At 53.7% G+C, this 8,995-nt stretch overlaps 1 long non-coding RNA gene across 1 annotated transcript; it reads left to right on the top strand.

Annotated features, from left to right (window-relative positions):
* Positions 1–1,373: 1,373 nt before the first annotated feature.
* LOC133282044 (uncharacterized) lies at positions 1,374–4,641 on the top strand. Its single transcript, XR_009747621.1, has 3 exons — positions 1,374–1,532; positions 3,161–3,292; positions 3,504–4,641. It is a non-coding gene; the product is annotated as an uncharacterized LOC133282044 (long non-coding RNA).
* Positions 4,642–8,995: the final 4,354 nt, after the last annotated feature.

Here is an 8,995-nt window from a genome sequence, read left to right as displayed (position 1 = left end):
AATTGGGTCAAAGCCTCTGGCATGTCTGTGAAGCAGCCATCTATCATTAGCCCTACCTGGGCTCGCAGAGTGATATTTATGGGTTTCCAACTGGTGAAAAAGCCCTTCTAAGAAATTAAGGTGAAAAGCACGGTGGTGTCCGTGGGGGGACGGCTGTCAGCTGTGATTGATGGCTGGCAGCGGGCAAGAGCAGATGTTTACCGGGTCCAGCATGGCTTGCAAACCTTGGTGCGTCAGCAGCAGCTGCTCCTGCAGTGAGTGGATGTGAGGGGTTGTCCCATAGGGCTGAGCTGGGAGTGCTGGGGCTGCCGGGGGGCTCCAGGGCATGGCTGACCTGGGTGTGAGGTTCCACAGCCAGATGGCAGCAGGAGCATTGACTGGCCCTGTGGGAGCTGCTCCTGGGGCCTGTGGAGCTGGACTCATTGGGGCTGCAGTGAGCACAAGGAGCACATGTGCACAGAGACCAGTCCGAAAGAGTCAGCTCTGCCCAAACGTGTTTAAGTCCTTGAAGCTCAGTCAGGTGCCCGATGCTGTTCTTGAATGGGATAGAAAAGGGAGCAGTGGAGGGGATTGCTCACATCTCTTTGAGGCTGGGGCTTGGCCAAAGCTCAGCATGGATGGGACAAATGGTGCCCATTAGATCTGTGCAGGACAGAGCAGCAGCCTTGGAGGAAAAAGCCATTTCAGCATCCTTCAGTTTCATTTTCCTTTTGAGAACGCGGGTCCACCCCAACTGCCCTGACCTGTTATGAAGGGACCAAGCCAAATGATGTCTGAAAGTCTGAGGAGTTAAACCACCAGGTAAAACCTGTACTTTTCAATTCTGGAAACGTGGATAAAGGGAAGGAAGCTCATTTATTGCAAAGAAGTGAAAGACTCGAAAAGCAGCTACAAAGCATTTCTTCACTTGTGGAGATGAAATGCTTCAGCTGGTGCTCTTGGGCTGTGTTTGCTGACTCTGCTTTGCTGCCTCATTTGCTGCCATTTTCTGGATCTCAAACTTTTGGGTCAGTTTGAGATGGACCTGATTATTTTTAATCTCCGCAGTTCTCGGCACAGAGGGGAATTGTTTCCCTCCCCGCTCAGGTTTGCGAGTGAATCCTCCATCGGCAGAGTTCACGGATCAAAAGTCAGGGGCTGCTGACCCGCGGGTCACCCTTCAAGGCGTGTTTGCTCATTCGGGCTGCATCGGAGGCTGTGGATTGAGTAAGAGGTCAGGGTTTTCCCTCGGGAGCCAGGCAGAAAGGCTGTTAAGTTGGTTTTATTAGCGGAGACCTTCAGAGAGATGCACAGACCAAAGCAGAGGAGGCACTGCAGGATTTTTTCACTCCTAAGGCTTTCTGAGCAGGAAAGCGGCACCCATGGAAAGGAGCCTCATTTGTTTTCTCCTACATAGCTCTGATAGAAGAGAAACGAATTGGAATTGGGCATCTCGTTAACCATTTGCTTTCCCCCTTGCTGCTCGGGGAAGGACATGGTGAGCCGGAGCAGAACCTCAGGGGCACAGAGGGAGCAATCACACTGAAATAGAGGTGAGGTGAGGCGAGGCTTTGCTCGCGGGCGCCTTTGAGTGGAGCCTGTGGACCTCGGATGCGAGTGTTGGCACTCGGGTAGCCGGGGGGGTCCTCGCTAAAACAAGCACTTGTCTGTTTCCCTGAGCCCTTCCCTTTAATGAGCTGCGGTGCAAGCTGTTCAGAAGTAGATGCACAGGGCACGTCTGTGCTCCAGGTTAAGTGGTAATTACTTCTAATTAGGAGCCACTAAATATTTTATATGCTTTGGACTACCACAAGTGACCAGCGGAAACGCAGGAGGGCTGCAGAACGTGTGCAAGTCCTCAGTGCAGCCTCCCCATAGGGTCCCGTTAGGGCCACCTCAGCCCCGCACTAGGGATGCAAAACAGGATGAGAACTTCCCCTTGCGTCTTACAGCGTGGGCATGGGCGGGTAATTCCAACCCCTTGGCCTCTTTTCTGTTGCAAAATGAGGGCGGCAGCAGCTGCAGGGATGCATAGGAGCACACCTATGGAATTCTCCCATCCTCCCGCTCCTCCACCGCCCGCCCTGGCAGGGAGCAGGTTTCGCAGCCGCAGCTTTGCCTTTTATTACTCTTCTGTTCTGTAATAAACAGCAGTGGGGATCCGTGGTTATTTAAACACCCCGTGCTTCTGAAGCCTGACTTGGGCGGCGTTTTTCCACAGCATATGTTGGAATTTCTTTGCAGGGAGAGCAGCCGCGCTCCAGTCATCATTTGGCTTCCCTGAGCCACAGACTGCGGCGCTAATTAGGGGAGGGTTCCCCTTGCTCTCCGGGGGAGGCCAAGCACAGCAATTAGCATTTTGCAGAGATCCTGGAATAGCCGTGGCAGAGCTCAGCCTGGGGGAGGATGAAGGGGAAGGAGCAGGAGCCTTCATCTCGGGTGGAGATGTCCTGGTCTGTTGTGTGCTGGATGCAGGGCGGCTCTGCCTGCTGCTGCCTTCACACTCGCAGCCCTCCACAGCAGGCACGAGTTGTGCACATGCCCCTCCAAAGGGAGATGAGCAATTCCATAGCAAAGCTTTGGAGCTACATTACTCAACATGGGGTGGCTGACCTTCATCATATGTCCTCGGGCACTAGCCTGCAGTAAGCTTCCAATGCTTGTGCAGGCTGGGTTTGCGCGAAGGGCGCCAGCGATGTCCTCGTGTATTTGTGCAGTGCGCGATGCAAAGCCGGGATTATAGAATGAAAACGAACTTTCTCCTCCTCCGAGGTGGTGGGGCACAGAGCACCCTAACCCCGGCCATTTCCCTTACTATTTGTGCCTGCACAGCCAAACGGCAGCAGGGAGCAGAGCTGTGGTGGTGGATCCTGCTCCCCGAGCAGAGCCAGCCCTGCTTCAGAGGATGTCTGCAAGCTGCTCCCTAACTTTGTTTAGATCTCTCTACATTAATTGCAAGGAGAAGGGCTCCAAAGTTCAGACTGGGAGAGGGGGATCTTTGATGTAGAAGGCTGTTGTCTTTGAATAAAGCTTTATATTATTATGTAAAGCATAAAGGGCAGTAGTTAGAATTCTGTGCTGATTAATGTAATAACTCTGTCTTCCCGGGCTCTTCCCCCTCCTTTCTGTAACGAGTGAGGGGGAGGAAGACTGGCTTCAGAAATGAACCTTTTTCTCCCAGCCTCATGGTGCAGGACTTCTCACGGAAGGAAGGAGGGGCTGACACCACTGGCCTGCAGCAGCAGGGGACATGGCAAGAGGCAGAGAAAGCAGCTCCATGAGGCTGGAGGGGGATTGGTACCCACCGCCCCAGGTAGGGTTGCCCTGGTCCCTGCTGGTGCGTGCAGCGCATCCACCTCACAGCCCCCCTGTACCCCCAAAGACAGCTCTACACGGTGCTCACCCCAGACCAGCGGCAATGCTGTTGCTGGAGGCACTGTGTGAGCAGCAAACCCTCCCTCCTGATCGATCGCAGACGTGGGGGGTCACCTAATTGGGCCCTGCTCACCGAGAGCTGACACCAGAGCCCAGGCGCGGATCTCCGGATGTCTGCGAGATCATAAATCATGTTCCGAGCCCGGCGCAGCCTCCTGCTCTCTGCTCCATCGATCCACTGCCGCCGCGCACCCCGCAGGAGGATGCAGGATGCTGCGGCGCCGGCCCGGCCCGGAGCAGGAGCTGCTCCTGGATGCCCTCGGGGTGTTCCACTTTGCGAGGCAATAGTTTGTTGGTTTAGGAAAGACATTCGCTGGGTTTGCCGCGTTGTTTGTTCTGTCGCTGGCTTTGGAAACGCTCCAAGGGTGTTGGCTAAGCAGAAGCTAATTAATTGCTGGTGCTTGGCTTTGCCCAGCACAGGCTGGGGTAGGAGCCTCTCCTCCCCGTCCTGCCCCGTTCCCTGCTGGGGCTGCAGCTGCTTCTGCCTCACAGCTCACTCCCATTCTTCACCGCCACAACCTGAGCCCCCATGTTTGTGCTCAGCCTGGTCTCCAGGCAGGACTGAAAAGCCCGATTTAACAAGAAAAAGCTGTTCCAAATATAATTCCTTCATACATGCATGGCTATGGTGTGCATCCCTTGTGGGAATTTTGCTAAAGCAGCCTCTTTCTGCTCTCTCCAGATGAGCAGAGCTCGGATCTGTTCTTCTCACACCTTCCTGCCTGAGGTTATGCGTATGGAGGACAGCTGGGAGCAGTCCCCATCACCAGCCCTGTGCCCGCATTCTGCTTCAGGAGCAGCAGGAGGAGCCCTCCTGGTATGGAGGTGCTTGGACCAGGCTTTCCCACCAGCCCCAGCAGGGTCCCACCTTCATAAACCTAGATGGGGGGGGGGGCTGTTGTCTGGGACCCCCTTTGCTCCTGGAGCCTATTCTGTATCCAACCCGCTCACTGTTTGTCCTTGGACCTTGCTCAAGAGGCTGCGCGCTCCCTCGGATGCACCCGGAAGGGATGTTGGGAGAAGAACGGGAATAATCACCACGGAGCCAAGGTAAAAACACAATAATCAAAGACCAGTCCTAAAAACTCTGCTTTAATCTTTGTGCTTCCAGACCCAGCCTCCCTTTCATCTAGGACTCTGCTGTTCTCTTGTTACTCCGCGCTCAGAGAAACCACAGGGCTGGAAGAGGGGAAGAAAAAAGACGAGATTAAACTAATGAGCAGGTAAGCAGGTTGATCATTGTGTCTGATCCTTCCTTCCTTCCTGTTAATTTCTCTGAACCAATTTGGGAGGCAGAGCCCAGGCTAACTTTGCACCAGGCTGTTGTGGCCATTTCCTTCCCTACACCCTTTATCCTAACGATATTCAGGTCTGATTTGCAGAGCTGCTTTAAGGATGCATCAGCCAAGCTGGGCTGTCTGATGATGACAGCATTTGCTGCTTTGGGCTTCTGGTGATTATATATGTGTTATGGCATAATGGTGCAATATACAAGTGGGAGAAATGGATGAGCATCCTCCAGCCTGTTGCTGAAAGCCATCCTGAGACTCATAAAAAGGTCAAGGTTAGGAATCTCTGCACTGGGCCTGTGAGTCTCTGCAGGACGTGGATGTATCCTGCATCCAACAGGGGCACAAAGTAGTTTAAACTGGAGATGTGGAAACGGGTGGGAGAGGAAGGTCGAATCCTTGGGGTGCTGAGCCAGCTTCGGCTCAAAACCCTGGGCTTTCTGCAAGTGTTCTGAGTGTTTCTGGCTGTTCCCAGCTCCTGGTGCGCAGGGAGCAGGGTGATGCTGTGTGTGCTGCTGCTCTGGGCACACAGGGCTGCAGCCCTGGGTCTCGCTTTCCCACGGGGACAGAGGCCACGTCGATGCCATTAGGAAGAGCCACATCCTGGATCCCACATGTCATTAATCCAGCCAGTGAGTAGCCAAATGCGGGAGGTGATCGATCAAGCCTCGGTGGAAGTGTTCTGTGCCCGGGGCTGGGCTGCTGCCAGGCGGGAATGCTGCAGGAAGGGAGGACAACCTGCATGGGGTGTGTGTGTGTGTGGGGTGTGTGTGGGGTGGAGAAGTGAGCTCTGCATCCCTGGCTCATCTCAATGAGCAGTTTATCAGAGGAGGGTGCTCCAGCAGCTGGGGCTGATAAACCTTCAGTTTAGTAGCTGTGGACTGGGAATGGGAAGCAGCCTGGAGAAGGAGCCCCGGCCCGATGACCCCTTGTCATGGGTGGTACTGGGGGGGGGGGGGTGGTGGGGGTGGTGTGTGTCACACTTTGCTCAGCTCCCAGGCTCAGGACATCCTCTTCCTTCCCAAACTTCTGTTTCTAATGATGTTTGTTCCAAAGCCGATTTCCTGCTTTGTTTCCATCTGCAGTCTCCTTTCAATCTAATTAGTGCCTTGTTGATAGTTCCTTGGATTCTGGTGTTGGAGTCTGGGTGACCCCTGAGTTTGAGGTCCATCTCTCAGACTCCTGTAAGGAGCTGCCTGATGCATCCCCTCATTTCGCCTTTGCTTGCCGGAGCTGCCTGCCCCTCTCTGAAGTGTTGGTGCTGTCTCCAAAATAGAAAGCTTTTCAATTAAGAAACCTACTTTTTTAGGGCTCATTAAAAAGAGAGAGAGAGAAGAGAGGGGTTTTCTTCTTTGTAATTATTATTAATGGCCTTTCTTCTTAGCAGAGGTTTGTTAGCTCTGGAGGAAGGGGAACGCTGGCAGGCTCCTGCACAGGGGGACTGTAACTGGAAGCGACGGAGAATGATGTCTCCTACATTATTTCATTAGCAGCAGAAGACATCTGAAGGAATACGTGCTGGGGATGTGGCCGGGCGAGATTCCCACCTCATCTCTGCGGACAAGCGCTGTTCCATTGCCGTAGGAAGCCTTTTGTCCCCTGCAGCCCTGCAAGCACAAGGCAAACTCCCAGTAACCGAACGGAGCAGAGCCAGGGCAGGCAGTCGGGGGCTCACTGGAGTCTGCACCGTGCAAAGCACACTCCAGCTCCTCCATACCCTGCCCCGGCCTCCCCCCTTCCGCTGCACATCAAAGCATCCTAGCACAGCACCGTACATGACCCACTTTTGTACCCAGAGCATCTGCTCCTGTTTGAAAGCTCCTAATGCCGCAGTAATCCCAGATGATCAAAGACTCCCACATCCACCCACAGGTACCACACAAACAAGCAGGAGCCCGGAGCAAGGCTGATGGACGAGATGCTGTGGGCACAGACCCGTACAGTGCATCCCTTCCCGGAGCGCCACTGGCTCCGAGCTCTGCTGGAGCAGAAAATGGGACACGTCCCTGGAAGCCTGGTCTTGGCCTCGCTGGGAAATTCAAGCTGAGCAGGACGCCTGTGTCTGCCGAACAAGGGAAGCTCCGCTGTCCTTTGCAATACAGGAATGGCTGAAGTGAGAAAGCTGGATCTTTGTGGAACGCGAGGAGCAGCACATCTGCATCATCATTCCCTGCTCCGTTGGACAGTGGTGCGTCAAACCCCCTGCAAATGCTGAAGGTGGGGCCTCCCCCTGCCCCTCCCCTGACTGCTGTGCTTGTTGTCCCGGAAATCCAGGTTCATGCTCTCTGCAAACCACTTCTGCTGCTGAGGAGTGCCTACTGCAAGTGATGGCCTGAGAACCACTTCACTGGTCTATTTCTGTGATGGCTCTGATGAATGCTAAGGTTTTGGAGAAGGATGGAGAGGCCTTTCCGTGACCCCACCAAACTCTGTTACTCTTCAGGGACAGGCAAGCCACCACATTGATGATGACTGATGGCCAAGGCTCTACATCATAACCATTGCCTCCCCGTTCACACTAATTGTCCTCCTCACCACTCCTGCAGAGTGACAAATGACTTGGGTTTAACGGAGATGGGATTCCCCTGGCACTCCCCCGTAATCCCTCTAAACCATGAATGAGGATGTAGGCAGGACAGAGCACACGGGGAGCAGCCTTCAAAAGAGACATTCCCCTCTCTACCTGTGTCATCCCTAACAGTCAGCCCAGACCGATTTTTCCCCCAGGCGTATTTCCTCAGCTAAAGCCGCTTTGTTTCCTGTAGTAGCAGCAGTAGAGTCATTTCTCATGTTCAAAGAGTGCATTTTGGTTTGGGTCTCCTGCAGACGGGTGCCTCTTTGCACTGCCATGGCACAGCCAGCCCCTTGGCAGCTCCCAAGCAGTGTTCTTGGCAGAGCTGGGCAATGGGGAAGGATGGCAGAGGTGGGAAGCAGAGCGGTGGATTCAACACCCTCTTCAAAGCCATCAGCTCCGTCTATTATCCCATTATGCAGCCCAAACCTCCCCAAAGTCCAGGTCATTAACAAACAGGCTGGGTGATGAGGATGTGCCCCTAGGACCCACCTAACTGCTGGCCCTCCCTCTGGCAGCGGTGAGGAAAGGAGCCCTGAAAGGGATTACAGCATCCCCCTAACCTGTGGGGCTGTAAATCACTGCCTGCTGAGTACCCATAATATACAAATTGGAGGTAAGGTTACTCCAGAGAGCCAATTAGTGCAAATCTAGGTCTGGTAATTGCAGCATGATCAGATCCTGCTCGTATCTCTGGGCAGATAAGGCGCTGGGAAGCAATCTCTGAACGCAATAGCAGTTATTATTACAGCTTCACCTCTGGTCTGCAAAGCCTCTGGGAAGCCCGGTGTCGGGCAGCATGCTGCAGCTCTGGGAGCAGGAAGGAGCTGCATGTGAAGCATGGGTGTTGCCCTGCTCCAGCGTCTGCTCAGGGCTGGATGTCTCCGTCAGCAGGGATGGTGAGGTGTGGGTGCTCCGGCTGCTGTCTCTGGTTTACACTTCCCTCTACCAGGGTATAAGGAGTGGGGGATCCCAAGCAGATGCGGTTGTTGAACAGAGCATCCTTGGGATGCACTGTGTGGGGGGGATGTGCAGTGAAGCTGAAGTTGGACCCAGGGCCTTCGGGAGCTGGTGCTGGGTGTTCTGTATGCGCCAAGTGTGTGCTTTGAACCAACTGGTTCCAGTAATTGTTGTGAAATTAGAGGCTGTATAACACTGGGAACAGAGCAGTAAAGGATCCTAAGTCTCCCTGATGGTTCTGGTTGTTAATGTCTGCCTGTAGCTTAATTACACCATCAATTCCATTAAATAGTGCGGGAACTAACTGGGATTTAATGAATACACGGAAAGGAATAAATTGGACTTACACTGCAACTGATATCCCTTTATGGAATCGGAAGAAACTGGAACAGATTCAATTTCTGCTAAGTAAAATCAGGGAAAGAAAGGAATACGGATTAAAGGCCTGACCTGTAGTGGCAGCTCCAGCACTGCGGTGGCAGTGCCCATGGGATGTGACACCCTGGGCAGGGACATGAACCTGGTGAGCATGGTGTAGCTGCGTGCTCGGCTCTGTCAGGGTGCTCCTGAGCTCCACACCTTCCTGCAGGATACAGGCCTGTCCCTTCCTCCCCTCGCTTTAACCCCGCATTTCAGTGGAAGATGTTTGCTTTTTTTGCTTTAATAACTCCACACTGTTTGCTCTGGAGGTGTTGAAGCACCCGGACACATTTCCTCTGTGTTGACGAGGAGCAAACAGTCCAGCGGAACACGGGTTCCT

The sequence above is a fragment of the Pezoporus flaviventris genome, unplaced genomic scaffold, assembly GCF_033815535.1.
Source record: "Pezoporus flaviventris isolate CSIRO_AGI_PZ_B2104156 unplaced genomic scaffold, CSIRO_AGI_Pfla_v1 ptg000113l, whole genome shotgun sequence".
NCBI lineage: Eukaryota > Metazoa > Chordata > Aves > Psittaciformes > Psittacidae > Pezoporus > Pezoporus flaviventris.
Note: the sequence above shows the minus strand (reverse complement) of the source record. Positions and strands in the feature narration are given on the sequence as shown.